The 17,552-nt window shown below is 49.9% G+C and overlaps 1 protein-coding gene across 1 annotated transcript in view; it reads right to left on the bottom strand.

Moving 5' to 3' along the window:
* The window catches only part of CDH12 (cadherin 12), a 1,126,549-nt gene that overhangs the window by 676,951 nt on the left and 432,046 nt on the right, over positions 1–17,552 (bottom strand). The window lies entirely within an intron of this gene.

Here is a 17,552-nt window from a genome sequence, read left to right as displayed (position 1 = left end):
GCAAGCATGTGATTGGATCATTCAAACCAGCAGGGGGCCTGTGATTGGAGCAGGGCAGTAGGAATTTGGATCCTCCTGTCCATTGTTCTCGAGTCCCCAAGCTCAGTCTTTTAGGCTCCAATGAGCCAGGCAGGAACACCCATATATATATGTATACACACACACACACACACACATATATCTATCTATCTATCTATCTATCTATCTATCTATCTATCTATCTATCTATCTATCTATCTATCTATCTATCTATCTATCTATCTATCTATCTATATATATATATCTATATATATATATATCTATATCTATCTATATCTATATATATATATATATATATATATATATATAATACACACACACACACACACACACACACACACTGTGGCTAATAGCCACTGATGGACCTCTGCTCCATATTTTTATCCAATCCCCTCTTGAAGCTGGCTGTGCTTGTAGCCGCCACCACCTCCTGTGGCAGTGAATTCCAAATGTTAATCACCCTTTGGGTGAGGAAGTATTTTCTTTTATCCGTTTTAACCTGACTGCTCAGCAATTTCATTGAATGCCCATGAGTTCTTGTATTGTGAGAAAGGGAGAAAAGTACTTCTTTCTTTACTTTCTCCATCCCATGCATAATCTTGTCAACCTCTCTCATGTCACACCTCAGTCGACATTTCTCCAAGCTAAAGAGCCCCAAGCGTTTTAACCTTTCTTCACAGGGAAAGTGTTCCAAACCTTTAATCATTCTAGTTGCCCTTTTCAGGACTTTTTCCAGAGCTATAATATCCTTTTTGAGGTGCGGTGACCCGAATTGCACACAGTATTCCAAATGAGACCGCACCATTGATTTATACAGGGGCATTATGATACTGGCTTATTTGTTTTCAATTCCCTTCCTAATAATTCCCAGTATGGTGTTGGCCTTTTTTATTGCAATCGCACACTGTCTTGACATTTGCAGTGAGTTATCTACCATGACCCCAAGATTTCTCTCTTGGTCAGTCTCTGCCAGTTCACACCCCATCAACTTGTATTTGTAGCTGGGATTTTTGGCCCCAATGTGCATTACTTTGCACTTGGCCACACTGAACCTCATCTGCCACGTTGACGCCCACTCACCCAGCCTCAACAGATCCCTTTGGAGTGCCTCACAATCCTCTCTGGTTCTCACCACCCTGAACAATTTAGTGTCATCTGCAAACTTGGCCACTTCACTGTTTACTCCCAACTCCAGATCATTAATGAACAAGTTAAAGAGCATGGGACCCAGTACTGAGCCCTGTGATACCCCACCAGACTGGGGTTCTCCCACCCTGGAGGTTCCCAACCCACCAGCCCACATTGGGCTGGTGTCACGGCTGGGGCCGGGTCAGGCAAAGTCCAGAGGCAGTCCGAGGTCTGTAGCCAGTAAGCAGGAGGGTCCGAGGCGCCAAATCCGAATCACTGTAGAAGTATCGCAGGTCTGAGGTCCAGAAGCCGAGGTCAGGGAGTCCAGAAGTCCAAAGCCAAAGTCAGGGAGTCAGGAACCAAAGTCAAGCCGGAGTGGATGCTAGAATGTCAGGGAGATGACTAGTTGCTTCCACAAAGCTTCCTCCCAAAGCCCACAGCTATATAGCCCTCTGCTGGCTGTTGCCCGTTTGGGCTAATTGCTGGCTCAGGGAGGCAGCCAGGATCCTGTTACCACTCAAGCATCCTTGCTCTTAGAAGGGCCAGAATCCTCTCAGAACTCAGGGCTCAGGGAGCGTCTTGCTTGTGAGCGTGCCGCCCTCCTCCGATCCCTGAGGTCCTGCCGGAGGCGGTCACGCACACGAGCCACCCGAGAGGGCGAGGCAGGGGGGCTGGGATCTTCTCCAGCAGGAGGCAGGGGCACTGGTGCAGGTGGCAGGGGCACAGTTTCCTCATCAGACTCAACTTCCTCTGAAGGGTCCCCAGCACCCATGACACTATCCCCCCCCCCAGGGCCCCCCTCCGTCGAGGGACCTGGAAGGTCGGGGTGGTCGTTGTGGAACTGGTGCACCATGTCCGGGGCATGAAGATTGTCCTCGGGCTCCCAAGACTGGTCTTCTGGGCCGTATCCCTCCCAGTCCACCAGGTACTGGAGGCCTCCACGATGGTACCGGGAGTCCAGGATCTGGCGCACCTCATATTCTTCCTCGTCATCCACCAACACTGGTGGTGGCGGCGGTGGGGAAGGAGTCCGAGCTGGGTCAGGGGGTGCAGCCGGAACAAGGAGGGAGCGATGAAACACGGGGTGAATGCGGAGGTGGGGTGGCAACTGGAGCCTGAAGGCGACGGGGTTTATTTGTTCAACGACGGGGTAGGGTCCAATGAACCGTGCATCCAGCTTGTGAGACCGACCAGGCCGGCGCAGGTAGCGAGTTGAGAGCCACACCTGATCCCCCGGCTGCACTGGAGGGCCTTCTTGCCTCTTTCGGTCCGCAGCCCGTTTATATGCCTCCTTGGCTTGCTGTAGCTGCTCTCGGAGCAAGTCTTGGCTGGCACGGAGTTCTTGCAGGTAGGCATCGACGGCGGGGACATTCGTGGGTGGTAGGATCGCTGGGAAGAACCGAGGGTGGTACCCGTAGGTTGCAGCAAACGGGGTCATTTGGGTGGATGAATGGACCGCGTTGTTGTATGCAAACTCCGCTAGGGGCAATAGAGTGGTCCAGTCATCCTGCTGGTAACAGGTGTAACAGCGGAGATTTTGCTCTAGCGTGGCATTGGTGCGCTCTGTCTGGCCATCTGTCTGTGGGTGGTAGGCCGAGGACAGGTGCACTCGAGTACCCAGGCTGGAATGGAGGGCTTGCCAGAACCGAGAGGAGAACTGAGGGCCCCGATCGGAGATCAGATGGGCTGGGAGTCCATGCAGACGAAAGATGTGTTGCAGGTAAAGCTGGGCCGTCTCCTGAGCTGTGGGGAGTTTCGGGCACGGAACAAAGTGGGCCATCTTGGTAAATAGGTCGACGACCACCCAGATACAAGTCTGACCCTTGGAGCGTGGAAGTTCCGTGATGAAGTCCATCGAGATGGTATCCCAGGGTCCTGAAGATGTGGGCAAGGGCTGCAGCAACCCTGAGGGTTTGGCTGGGATGTCTTTGGCCCGTCGGCAGACGTCACAGGAGCTGACATAGCGGGCAACATCAGCGCGAACTCGTGGCCACCAGAATTCCCTTGTCAGCAAGTGGGTGGTCTTATGCTGTCCAAAGTGCCCGGCGGGTAACGAGTCGTGGGTCAGGCGTAGCACTTCTGCCCGCAAGGGCCCGGGCGGCACATAGAGGCGTTCGCGGTGTAGCAAGAGGCCGCCTCGAGTCGTGAACTCCCCTGTTGGGTTATCTTGGAGAGCCTGGAGGTGTTGCTGGACCCAGGGATCATTGGCCTGGCTAGCCCGAATGTCCTCCACGAGTGCTGGTGAAGTGGAGGTGGCTGCAAATACTGAGGGCGGCAGGATTGGAGCAGCGGGCGCGGTCTCAGTTGAGGCAGGGGCGTATTCCGGTTTCCGGGAGAGCGCGTCTGCTTTCCGGTTCTGGGTATGGGGGATGTAGGAGATCCGGAAGTCGAAGCGAGAGAAGAATAGGGACCACCGGATCTGGCGCTGGTTGAGACGGCGGGTGGTCTGGAGGTGTTCCAAGTTCCGGTGATCAGTGAGCACTTGAACAGGGTGGCGAGCCCCTTCGAGGTAATGTCGCCAAACCTCAAACGCCACCTTGATCGCGAGCAACTCCCTCTCCCAGATGGTATAGTTCCTCTCTGCAGCAGTGAGCTGCCGCGAGTAATAGGCGCAGGGCTGTAGTGGCTGGGACGGCTCCTCGCGCTGGGACAGCACTGCTCCCAGGGCCACGTTGGAGGCATCAGCTTCCACCGTAAAGGGAAGCTGGGGGTCGGGGTATCTCAGGAGTGGCCCGGTGGCAAAGCGAGTCTTCAGGGTGGAGAAGGCGTTATCGGCCTCTGGGGACCAGTGGAAGGGTTCTTTGGGGCGGAGTAGTTGAGTCAGGGGTGTGGTCAGGGATGCGTAGGCCGGGATGAATTGCCGATAGTAGTTGGCAAAACCGAGGAACCGCTGCAGGTCTTTGCGATTCTGAGGAGCCTGCCAGGTCAGGACCGCTTCTACTTTTTTCGGGTCCATGAGGATCCCCTGCGGTGACACGATGTGCCCAAGGAACTCGACGGAGCGCAGGTCGAAGTCGCACTTCTCCAGCTTGGCGTAGAGACCATGGGCTCGTAGGCGCTGCAGGACCTGGCGGACGTGCTCGGCGTGCTGGGCAGGATTGCGGGAGTAAATTAGGATGTCATCCAGGTATATGATCGCGAAGCGGTCGAGCAGGTCCCGGAATATGTCATTCATGAACCTCTGGAAGACAGCGGGGGCATTGGTCAGTCCGAAGGGCATTACCAGGTGCTCGTACTGCCCGTATCGGGTCCCAAACGCGGTCTTCCATTCGTCTCCGGGCCGTATGCGCACCAAATTGTACGCTCCACGGAGGTCCAGCTTGGTGTAGATTTGGGCCCCCTTTAGGCGATCCAAGAGTTCAGGGATCAGTGGTAGAGGGTACCGGTCGTGGATGGTGATCTTGTTCAGGGCCCGGTAGTCATTGCACAGCCGGAGCTCCCCACTTTTCTTCTTCACGAAGAGCACTGGAGCAGATAGGGGAGAGGTTGAGGGTCGGATGAATCCGCGTTTCAGGTTCTTGTCCAGGAAGTCTCGCAGAGCTGCCAACTCCGGCTCCGACATTGGGTACAGACGCCCCACCGGGAGTGGTGCCCCAGGTACCAAATCAATGGCACAGTCGTAGGGTCGGTGAGGGGGAAGCTGATCAGCTCCTGTCTCTTCGAAGACATCAGCAAAGCCCACATACTTCTGAGGGAGCTGAGGACCACCACTCGGGATGCCAGCTACTAGAGTGGTGGGAGGAGTCAGATGGGGGCATGGGTCTCGGAAGCGTAGTTCCTGCTGGGCCCAGTCCACGATGGGGTTGTGCAGCTTCCGCCAGGAAAGGCCTAGAATCAGCGGGAAGCGAGGCATGCGGGCGACATCAAACCGCAGCTGTTCTTGGTGCTGCTGGACGTGGAAGGTGATGGGACAGGTCTCCTGGGTGACGGGGCCAGAACGGAGGAGGCGCCCGTCAATAGCCTCCACCAGCGACGGAATCCCTTTTGTCTGCACGGGGATCTGGTGCTGCTTCACAAAGGCGGCATCTATAAAACAGTGGGCCGCTCCCGAGTCCAGCATGGCATACACGAACAGCCAGCGTTCGTCAGGCAGACGGAGTTTGACTGGTAGCAGGAATGGCCCTGGGGTATCAGCCCGCTGTTCGGAGGACCCAGCTAGTCGCCCCAGGCTGGGGGGTCCACTTACGCCTGGGGCTGCCCTTTTGGCGGCGGTGGCAGCGAAGGTCCAGGTATCCGATGCTTAGCAGGGCAGCCAGAGGCATAGTGGCCTGCCGTGCCGCAGTAGAGGCACAGATTCTGCGTGCGGCGTCTGGTCTTTTCCTCTGGGGTCAGGCGGGGTCGAGCAGCTCCAAGCTGCATAGGCTCATCCTTGGTGCTGGTACTAGCTGGGGACGGGCGAGGAGCCAGGTAGCACGGCGCAGGGAGCTGGCGCCCTCTGGTCTTGGCTTGGCGGCGACTTTCCAGGCGGCCATCGATGCGGAGGCAGAGGGTGATAAGTTCTTGGAGCGTGGGTGGCTGCTCCACCCTGGCCAGTTCATCCAGGACCTCCTCTGCCAACCCCTCAGTAAACTGGTCCATCTGGGCAGCCTCATTCCACGCCAAGTCCTGGGTCAGGAGCTTGAATTCAGTGGCATATTGAGCCACCGAGGAGTTGCCTTGTTTCAGTGCCCTGATCTTCCGGTTGGCTGTGGCTGCTTGGACTGGGTTTGAGAAAGCAGCAGACAGGTGGGCCTCAAACCCCTGGTAATCAGTCAGTAGGGGAGAGGACGCGACCAGTAAGGGTGTGGCCCATTTGGCCGCCTGCCCCTTTAACAGACTGATGACGAAACACACCTTGGTTTTGTCATTGAGGAAGTCCCGTGCTCTCAGTTCAAAGTACAGCTGACACTGTGCTAAGAAGGCAGGAAATTCTTCCACGGCACCCCCAAATCTGTCAGGTGGGGGAACTGGGCACTTGGCTGGAGCACTGGCCGCAGGTTGTTGCTGCAAGTGCACTACTGCCTGTGTTAGCTGCTGTACCTGGGCTTGGAGCGCAGCCAGTAGTTCTGTGGTTTCACTTGCTTCAGCATCCATCCTGTGGAGTGGGTGTTTGTCGGTGGAAGCAATCTGTCACGGCTGGGGCCGGGTCAGGCAAAGTCCAGAGGCAGTCCGAGGTCTGTAGCCAGTAAGCAGGAGGGTCCGAGGCGCCAAATCCGAATCACTGTAGAAGTATCGCAGGTCTGAGGTCCAGAAGCCGAGGTCAGGGAGTCCAGAAGTCCAAAGCCAAAGTCAGGGAGTCAGGAACCAAAGTCAAGCCGGAGTGGATGCTAGAATGTCAGGGAGATGACTAGTTGCTTCCACAAAGCTTCCTCCCAAAGCCCACAGCTATATAGCCCTCTGCTGGCTGTTGCCCGTTTGGGCTAATTGCTGGCTCAGGGAGGCAGCCAGGATCCTGTTACCACTCAAGCATCCTTGCTCTTAGAAGGGCCAGAATCCTCTCAGAACTCAGGGCTCAGGGAGCGTCTTGCTTGTGAGCGTGCCGCCCTCCTCCGATCCCTGAGGTCCTGCCGGAGGCGGTCACGCACACGAGCCACCCGAGAGGGCGAGGCAGGGGGGCTGGGATCTTCTCCAGCAGGAGGCAGGGGCACTGGTGCAGGTGGCAGGGGCACAGTTTCCTCATCAGACTCAACTTCCTCTGAAGGGTCCCCAGCACCCATGACAGCTGGCAGTGTGTTGCTCTATTTGCAATTTCATTTTGGGTATATCTAATAATAATAATAATAATAAAATTTTATTTATATCCCACCCTCCCCGCCAAAGCGGGCTCAGGGCGGCGAACAACATTTTCATAAAATTATACAAAGTTTAAAAACACATTAACTTTAAAACGTTCCAGTTAACTAAATACAATACAAATTTCCAGGTGCTAATTCCATTTATAAAACATAATAGCGAAGTCACCCACAGCAGTCTCTCAGCCAGCAAAGGCCATCCTGAAAAGAGTGGTCTTGCAGGCCCTGCGGAACTGGTCAAGGCACCGCAGGGCTCGCACTTCTTCCAGGAGCTGGTTCTATAGGTGTGGAGCTGTGATGGAGAAGGCCCGTGTACGAGTGTTTTGAAGTTTGGCCTCCTTTGGTCCAGGGATAGTCAGCTTGTTCTTCATCTAAAAACAAGTCATTAAATCCTTGCCGGGACTTCTCCCACACATACACCAAAATCTTTCCCACAACCACGGAATTAGCATCCGAGTGTGAACGAGCACTTGCTAAACTACAATTGATAACTCCTAGGATGTATGCAGCTGGGGGTGGGTGGGTGGTCCTTTCTGCCATGCAACAGTAGCAGACAACAACAGTAACAAAAACGATGCAACTAAGTGTTGAACTATCCGTTTGAACGAAGTTTTCAGAATGCAATGAAATCAGATAATTTTTTTTCTTCTATCATTCCAAAGCAGGGAACAGATCAGGACTGCAAAATTCCCAGGCCAGACTGCGGTTTTCCCACCCTGGAGGTTCCCAACCCACCAGCCCACATTGAGCTGGCAGTGGTATCCTCCTCCGACATTGCCAGCGCGATGACATCACTCTGAAGTGATGTCATCGCACCAGCAATGTAGTGTGTCGGACTGCTCTAGGAGCATCTGGAAAAACTCTAGAGTTTTCCCTCCCAAAATGCTAGAACGTCCGGGAAAACCATGGAGTCTTTCTGGATACTCCTAGAGTGGCCGGTGCACGACTTTGCCGGCATGATGACATCACTTCTGCCAGAGGCCATGGGAGACTTGGGAACCCTAGAACGGATATATCAGTGGATTAGAGAATGAGACAGATTCCAGTCCAGCTTCAAAGTGAGAGGTGTAACGAAGGATCGGCAGCACCTCAGAAATGCATTTCCTATTGAAAAAGCAGGTCAGCAAGAGATGGAAGTGCATCTGATCAATAATCAGAAGAGAAGTTGGGGGGGGGGAACCCCACAGGGTTGGTTGTGTCTGTCAATTACAGAAAACAGATGCAACGATACAAAGGACTGGCGTGATCTTCCTTTTATCTTGTGCTTCTCCCTTCAGGGCTGATACTGCCTGTATTTTGCACACTCTTTGATATGAAGCGGGTGAGCTCGCTACTACTTTCAGCAGATTGCCAAATCATGAAAGAGGAATCTGCAAACTCTTGCTTGAACTGAGTAACTGAAGTCTTACGGGTCTAAAGACCTGTGAAGTCTCCTGCTGGCTGGGCAATATTGCATTATTACAGTGAGCCAAAAATAATTGCATCTATCATCAGGACGTGCTCCTGGGACTTAGTGAGATAAGCAGCAGTTCCCACCCCCCACCCCCCTCTAAACTGTGCAGATGAGAGGCTACTCGTTAACACAGGAGGCCCCGCTCAGCAGCAATCCAGAGCCACGAAGGTCTTGTGCTGTCCATTGCCCATTTTAAGATTACAGTAGTTCTAAGGAAGAAGAAGAAGAAGAAGAAGAAGAAGAAGAAGAAGAAGAAGAAGAAGAAGAAGAAGAAGAAGAAGAAGAAGAAGAAGAAGAAGAAGAAGAAGAAGAAGAAGAAGAAGAAGAAGAAGAAGAAGAAGAAGAAATTGGATTTATATCCCGCCCTCCACTCCGAATCTCAGAGACTCAGAGCGGCTCACAATCTCCTTTCCCTTCCTCCCCCACAACAGTCACCCTGTGAGGTGGGTGGGGCTGAGAGGGCTCTCCCAGCAGCTGCCCTTTCAAGGACAACCTCTGCCAGAGCTATGGCTGACCCAAGGCCATTCAGCATGTGAACTGCTCCACTCAATGTGTGTGTGTATTGGGGGGGTGGGGGTGGATTAGAGGGAACATTGACTAGCCGCACAATCCTAAACAGAGTTATGCCTTTGGACAAGGGGCTTAAGAATGTGTTATTCCACTTCGGCCTGCACTGCAAGAGGAGACAGGGCTAGAAGCAGTTTGACTGAGCACTTGAACTCGATCGTCTCCAGAGATATTAGCTACCAGTTGGTACGTGCTGGTTCACCCTTCAGCTCTCTCTCTCTCTCTATTATAACAAATATGAAATATTTGACATCCACATATAGGGTTGCCAGCTCCAGGTTGGGAGAGACCAGGAGATTTGGGGGGTGGAGCCTAGAGAGGGTGGGGTTTGGGGAGGGGAAGGACTTCAGTGGGGTTTAATGCTGTAGGGCCCTCCTTCCAGAGCGGCCATTTCCTCAAGAGGACCTGATCACGTGGAGATCAATTATCATTTCAGATCACCAGCCACTACCTGGAGGTTGGCAGTCCTACACATGCAAACGTTGACTAAGCTATACCACAGAGAGTCACCAAAACACAGGGCTTTTTTTGAGCAGGAACGCACAGGAATGCATTTCCGGCTGGCTTGGTGTCAGGGGGTGTGGACTAATATGCAAATGAGCACCTGCTGGGCTTTTTGGACAAAAAAAGCCCTGCATGAAACAATGGTGACATTAGGGGGTGTAGCCTAATATGCAAATGAGCACCTGCTGGGCTTTTTCTACCAAAAAACCCTGTGCGAAACAATGGTGACATTAGGGGGTGTGGCCTAATATGCAAATGAGCACCTGCTGGGCTTTTTCTACAAAAAAGCCCTGTGCAAAACAATGGTGACATTAGGGGGTTGGCCTAATATGCAAATGAGCACCTGCTTGGCTTTTTCTACAAAAAAGCCCTGTGCGAAATAATGGTGACATTAGGGTGTGTGGCCTAATATGCAAATGAGCACCTGCTTGACTTTTCCTACAGAAAAGCCCCGTGCGAAACAATGGTGACATTAGGGGGGGTGGCCTAATATGCAAATGAGCACCTGCTGGGCTTTCTCTACAAAAAAGCCCTGTGCGAAACGATGGTGACATTAGGGGGTGTGACCTAATATGTAAATGAATTCCTGCTGGGCATTTTCTACAAGAAAAGCCCTGCTGAAACATGACAGCTGACATTGACCAGCATGTATCCAGAAATCGAGGAAATCACATCTGGCTTGGGACAAGTTACTGTTGTTCATTGGGAATCATTAGCATTTGTGTGGGACGATTGAACATTCATATGAACATATGAAGCTGACTTATACTGAATCAGACCCTCGGTCCATCAGAGTCAGTATTGTCTACTCAGACTGGCAGCGGCTCTCCAGGGTCTCAAGCTGAGGTTTTTCATGCCTATTTGCCTGGACCCTTAGTTGGAGATGCCGGAAATTGAACCTGGGACCTTCTGCTTACCAAGCAGATGCTCTACCACTCAGCCACCGTCCCTCCCCAATTCATTACATTTTACAATTTACACACACACACACATATGGTTTTCACTTTGAATTCCATATATGAAAAGACAAGAACCAGGACGCTATGATGTTAAAGTGTTAATAAGAAATAAAAGCATAGCTTAAAAAAAATAAATAAAAGTCTATATAGACAAATTGAATTTTCTAATTGTTATGCATCTGGTCATTTCCCGTCAACAGATAGCTTTGAAGGTTGGACAGTCAAAGCCTTTTAGGATTCGGTGGATACTCTTCTAAACAATCAATGCTGATTTCCTCTGTTGAATCAAATGGACACCAACCCAAGCAGTTTAGCCAAGTCATTCAATTCTGCACTTATTTGATTATCAGAGGGAAGCAGAGTGATCTCTTAGACACACAACATTAACCTTCAATCAATAACCACTTTAATGGTAGATGGACCTCTCGCGCGCCAGCCTCTTCCTACTGCATTATTGCAACAGGGCTGTTTTGAATAATGATTAGCATCTTCAATACATCAAAGTTTTAATTCCTGTTTACATGGAGAGGCCATGCATTAGGAATTCTACAATCCTACGCATTGTTTCCCCGGATCCAGAGCCGGAACCTGTCGATGGCGGAGTTTTGATTGCTTTCTGCCGAAGAGAAAGCTTTCCACCCATGCAAATCAATGCAGGGAAGGACTGCATATAACGCCTTGAGTTATTAGCTGGCGTGCAAGAACTTTCCAAGACCCGGCTTTCTGAAAGCGGCAATCAGAATCAGAATGAAAAAGAACCAAGGACTTTCCCTACCAGTATGCTCCTAATGTTCCGTGCAGTTCAGACTTAATGTGCTGATCTTAAAGGGAAAAGGCAGGATCCCCCCAAGAGCCCACTGGGCACCCCTAGACGGATTTCGCACTAGGGCTTGTTCCGGGTAAAGAACCCTTTTGCCCCTGGGGCTTCCCTCCATTTTTGCATAAGCTGCCGCAAAGCTGTGAGTCGGGACGCCACTTTCCCCCAGCAAGCAGAAACCGCTTGTCAGAGGATTTTGCTTGCTGCAGAAAAGGGGCGGGCCAACTCGCAGCTCTGGGGCAATTTGTGCGAAAACAGAGAGAAGCCCTGGGAGCAAAAGGGCTCTCCACCCGGAACAAGCCTAGTGCAAAAGAGGTCCTAGAGTGCCTCCCTGGTTAGCTCTCTTGTGTTGAATCAGATGCTGGGGGAAGGGGAAAAGAGGCTTGAGCTCCGGACAGCCCCTTGAAATGTGAAACAAATTTGTTTTCCCTGTCTGAAATTCAGGTAAAAAAGATAAAGGCAGCTTATTAAACGGCAATGTATTCAGGAAAACAAATTCAAATGATAAAAAGATACCGCTTGTTTTATTGCAAATGTTGATAGAACTCTATGGAACGACTGGGATAAAGCTGAGAACAACAGACTTGAAGCATAAAACTGATCCTCACCCTAATCTACATTAGGAACCAGAAGACCCAGGTTGGGGAGGGATGTTGTTTTATGGGAAATCAGAGAGAGAGGGAGAGGACACCATGAAGAAAGCTTCTTTGTTACACATGCATTCATGATAGCAAATGTTACACTGATCCAAACGTTCAGTGGTTTAATGCAAAGTTAGAGAATATGACTGGTGGTGGAAAGTGCCGTCAATTCACAGTAGGGTTGCCAAGTCCCCTGTAGCCTCCGGTGGGGGGCTGTTTTTGTGTGCACAGTGTGCACGGCTCGATGACATCACTCACAGGTGACATCATTGCACCGGCAATGCTGCACACCTGCTACTCTAGGAGCTTCCGGGAAAACACTATGGTTTTCCCCAATGCTCTAGCAATTTGGGAGGGAGAACTCTATGGTGCAACAGGTACCGTAGAGTTTTCCCTCCCAAATTGCTAGAGTGTCCGGGAAAACCATAGAGTTTCCCTGGAAACTCCTAGAGCGGCCGGTGCGTGACATCTCCGGCATGATGACGTCGCCGGATGTCCGCATGCTGGCGACATTGGGGTGGGATCTTCCCCATTGGCCCATTGGAAACCTGCGGGGCAGGGGAACCCCCACGCAACCCAGGAATGTGGCAGCCCTAAGTCACAGCCAACTCACGGCAACCCTGTAGGGTTTTCAAGGCCAGAGATGTTCAGAGGTGGTTTGCCATTGACTGCTTGAACATATGAACATATGAAGCTGCCTTCTACTGAATCAGACCCTCGGTCCATCAAAGTCAGTATTGTCTACTCCAGGGTCTCAAGCTGAGGTTTTTCACACCTATTTGCCTGGACCTTTTTTTGGAGATGCCAGGGATTGAACCTGGGACCTTCTGCTTCCCAAGCAGATGCTCTACCACTGAGCCACCGTCCCTCCCCAATGCTTCTGCATAGATACCTTGGGCTTCCTTGGTGGTCTCCCATCCAAATGCTCACCAGGGCCAACCCTACTTAGCTTTTGAGATCTGACTATGTCAGACTAGCCTGGCCTATCCAGGTTGGGGCAATAGATAATGTGACTGCATGGAGAAAAATTAGCCAGCCTCCTGCACTGCAATAGCTGTGATTTTGGTGGCTTACAATGTCATTCTGAGGAGAGTTATCCCCATCTGCCCACAACAGGCATAGAATGGTGCATCCTGTTCTCTGCTGAGGATGACATCATTAAATACAATCCTAGAGAATAGTTCTCACTGAACTCAATATGGTTATAGCTACTTAAAACAGCGCTACCAGAATGGCATGTTCAGTGGATGGAAATGGATACATCTATTCTCAACTGATCCCATCTAAGTACATACATGAATAAGGAAAATGAGTTTCATTCACTTATGTAGTCTGGGCCACTGCCTTTATAAGCTTTCAGGACTCCAGTGCTAGGAATTTAATACACCTTGGTATGCCTTATTCTGAAGTGTGTCTGGTCTTCCTTTTAATAATTGCATATCCTTCTAAAGCAACAGGGAACCACAGATACCCATGCAGAATTAACACTCTGTGTACATTCTAACCCTGTACTATGAATATCCATGGGGATCATTAACAGCAAGCGTCTACTCTAATTTACAACTGCTTACTGGAAAGAAAGTCTACAGTGAGTTTATGTGTATGTGTTCTCTCTATAAGATAAGGAACTGAGCTCTTTCACATTCTCTGACCTTTGGGAGAGCCTATGTGCATGCAGCTGTAAGCTCTGCAGAAATTTAAGGCTCAGAACAAATGGGTTTGGGAGGTGGAACCAGCCAGTGCATTCCTGTTCCTTCAGATGCATTTTCACTGTATATGCTTAAAATGTATAGAAAGAGTTTCATTGCACTTCCTAGATATTGCCGCTTAGCAGTAGAGTGTAGGCCTAGCATCCAGCTTGGCGTAGGGCTGTAGGGGTTAAGAGCGGCAGACTCGAATCTAGAGAACTGGGTTTGCTCTTCCACTCCTCCATGTGAAACCTGCGGTGTGACCTTGGGCCAGTCCCAGTTCTCTCAGAACTCTGTCAGCCCCACCTACTTCACAAGGTGCCTGCTGGGGGAGTAGGCTTGCCAATCCCCAGGTCCCAGCGGGGGCTCTTCCGCTTTCCCAGGCTCCTTCCCACCCCCAGTCAGCTGGCCAGCGGGGGAAGGCCCCGCCCCCAGAAGGCCATGTGCCTTTCCACCTCTGGAGGCTTCAGTCTCCAATTGAAAGGCTTCCTCTTGGGATGGTGTGTCTGTGTTACTTTGAAGAAGTTGGCAGCAACTTGTGAGTAGAGAGGCCAATCCCTCGCTGCAGAGTCCCCAGAAACGGGGTTGGGGGGGAAGGGGGAGGGAAATGTCTGCTGGGCACTTCATTATTCCCTATGCGGAGATTGATTCTCATAGGGTATAATGGGGAATTGATCTGGAGGTATCAGGGGCTCTGGGGGGCTGTTTTTTTACGTAGAGGCACCAAATTTTCAGTATAGCATCTAGTGCCTCTCCCCAAAATACCCCCCAAGTTTCCAAATGATTGAACCAGGGGGTCCAATTCTATGAGCCCCCCAAAAAGGTGCCCCTATCCTTCATTTTTTCCTATGGAAGGAAGGCATTTTAAAAGGTGTGCTGTCCCTTTAAATGTGATGGCCAGAACTCCCTTGGAGTTCAATTGTGCTTGTTACACCCTTGTTCCTGGCTCCGCCCCCAATGTCTCCTGGCTCCACCCTCAAAGCTCCCAGATATTTCTTGAATTGGACTTGGCAACCCTAGAAGGGAGAGGAAGGAAAAGATGATTATAAGCTGCTTTGAGACTCCTTACGGAAGAGAAAAGTAGGGCATGAAAAACAACACTTCTGTTTTTCACTAGCGGGGAAGTGTAAAGTCAGTAAAAAGACTACCTTCCCAGAAGACCCAGCCTCTGAGGGAGCAAAGGCTGGCATAGAAAATAGCAGAGATGGGCTCAAACTGACGAATAACTGTGTCGGTGACAACTTTTGGATGGTTTGTGGTTTGTGAAGTGAAGTGAAGTTTGTGGCAGAGCAATTGGCAAGTACTTTCCAGCTGTTCCTGGCAGTTTTCACCAGTTTGTGAATGGTCACATTTGCAGAGACTGTCTCTGCTCAGCCTCAATGTTTCCAAAACTTCAAAACAACAGGGAAGGGTGGAACTTGGAGGCCACTTAGAAGAGCATCCGGGGGAGGTCTCCTCTGAGTGTGATGTCTCTGTCTTGCACAGGATCCATTCCAGGCCTCATTTTGGACAGGAGATCACAGGAGCGGAGAAGAATCTCTAATTTTCATTGTGCTCTTTCTTCCTTAACGCCCCCCCCCCCCCAATACTTGCTTCTGGGCTCCATTGTTCAACCCCCCTGTGAGAATTTTGCTGAACTCGAAAGTTTGACAAACTTTCTAATATTTCCCCACAAAAAAAGGGAAAATAACCAAAACCAAACTAAATCTTCATCATGCCACAGCGACCACATAGAAGAAATTAACTTTAAAAGTACAATGGGGTTAAGGTTTATTATGGCAATTATCATTCAAGAAACATTTTACGTTAGATGCTGAGCTGATATAATTTAGTCCACCTTCTGGTGATGTCAGGGGTGTGTAGCATAGGCAAATGAGTTATGTGAATGAGTCATGCTAATAAGCTCCAGCACCTCTTTTTCTACAAAATGACCCCCGATCCATTCATACACTCCTGAATCCGCACTTGTCTGAATGACCACCTATCATTTTGACATATGCAGGTTCGGAAGGTTCAGGAGTGCATAGAACGGTTCCTGTGGAAGCTAAAGACTCGCAGGGGTCTCCAACTGACTGTCCTTCATCTGCCCTCCAGATTTGGTGGATATTGGATTTACAGACTCTTGAGTTACACCCCCCCCCAAAAAAAAAAAATAGCATGCCCCCAGGACAATGCTTTCTGGGGAAATGACAGGTGGTAATAATTAAACAAACCATAGATTACCAGATTACTGTCCTGCACATATTTCTGGCATAGAATCAAAGAGTTGGAAGGTAACCCCAGGGTCATCTAGTCCAACACCCTGCACAATGCAGGAAACTCACAAATACCTCCCCCTAAAGTCACAGGATCTTCATTGCTGTCAGGTGGCCATCTAGCCTCTGTTGAAAAACCTCCAAGGAAGGAGAGCCCACCACCTCCCGAGGAAGCCTGTTCCACTGAGGAACTGCTCTAACGGTCAGGAAGGTCTTTCCTGACGTTGAGCCGGAAACTCTTTTGATTTAATTTTAATGTTTCATGGGCATGTTTCACTAGTCCTGATTAAAGTAGAATGATAGCAGTGGTCTCATATCATGTATGGAACTCTACCTGCATCTTCCTTAGCCAGGAAGTTTCTCTGCCAGAATTGCCTCTTAGAAAGAGCTTTGCTTCACAGCTGTTCTCCAGAATACCTGATTGTATGATAAAGATGCCTGCCATAGCACAGCACTCTCTTTTCAAGAGACACATTTTTTGATTTATAATCACCAGAATCAGTTTTGAAGGAAGGTGTAAATTAGATCAGCATTCACAGATTCATGCGATGCCAAATGAAATACCGTATTCAGTCCAATGAAAATTTGAGTCCAACAGACGAATTCAAAACAGACGCTGCATTTCAATGTTCTGTCTAATTGAAAGATCTGTTCCCAGTTCTTGTTGCTAGCAGAAGTGACTAGCAAAATCACATCCAATTAGATGGCTTTTGTAAGCTGCTCCTCCCCCCCCCCCCAAATAGACAAGTTGGACTTGCAGCCAATCACTATGGAAAATACAACAAATATTGTTTCATGAACGGATGGAAGATGCTTCTAAAGTTTACAATGTTTAGATAAATTGATTTCTCCCAAATCTTTTATGCTTGTTTCTCAGCAGGGCATTTTTCAGCCAAACAATATGAATGCAGACATAGTTGTTGTTTTTCTAAAAAAGAGAGAGCAAACAAGTTTGTAGAGAGGATCCACAATGGCAGTGTGGTAATACTTCCCAATAGCCACATTTAGCCAAAAACATCATGAAATTAGACTGGGATGATAGTTTCTGAAAAGCAGGCAGTACAGCGAGTTTTTAGGAGTTAGCTTAGGTGAACGGATTTAATCTCGCCATTCGCACTCAAACATTAAGATCAACAGCATTTCTTAGACTGTTCATGTTTTATTGCATATGTCACTATGATCCTCTGTTGGATGGGGAAAGTATTATTATTCATCACCACTTCTGCAAGGGAGCATTGAATTAACTCCAGCACGGGAGAGATCTAAGGATGCAATTGAAAGCTGCACATCAAAGCAATAATTAGGTTAAGCACCAGAGTACCAATTAATGCAAAAAGAGGGAGGAGAGACATGGTGTTGGCCTAGTTAGTGAAGGAGAAGCAGACATCTAGTGCCCACCTTGCCAATACTCAGTATCAACTCTCAGGTTCATTTTTTTTTTAAATGACAGATCAGTTCCATACAGATTAGAGTCAGCACATCCTAAGAACTGCCTGTTCCCATATGAACCTACTGACCAGGGCTGGCGCATCCATTAGGTGACCTTAGACAATTTCCTAGAGGAGCAGCCCAGAAGGGCACTGAATTGGGTGCCCCCCTCCTGGGTGGTGGTGGGGAAGAAGAAGAAGAAGATGATGATGATAATATTGGATTCATATCCCGCCCTATGCTCAGAGTGTCAGAGCGGCTTACAATCTCCTTTATCTTCTTCCCCCACAACAGATACCCTG

Source organism: Heteronotia binoei, chromosome 7, assembly GCF_032191835.1.
Source record: "Heteronotia binoei isolate CCM8104 ecotype False Entrance Well chromosome 7, APGP_CSIRO_Hbin_v1, whole genome shotgun sequence".
In the NCBI taxonomy this organism is placed as follows: Eukaryota; Metazoa; Chordata; class Lepidosauria; order Squamata; family Gekkonidae; genus Heteronotia; species Heteronotia binoei.
The sequence above is the reverse complement of the archived record's forward strand: the minus strand, read 5'-3'. Positions and strand labels throughout refer to the sequence as shown.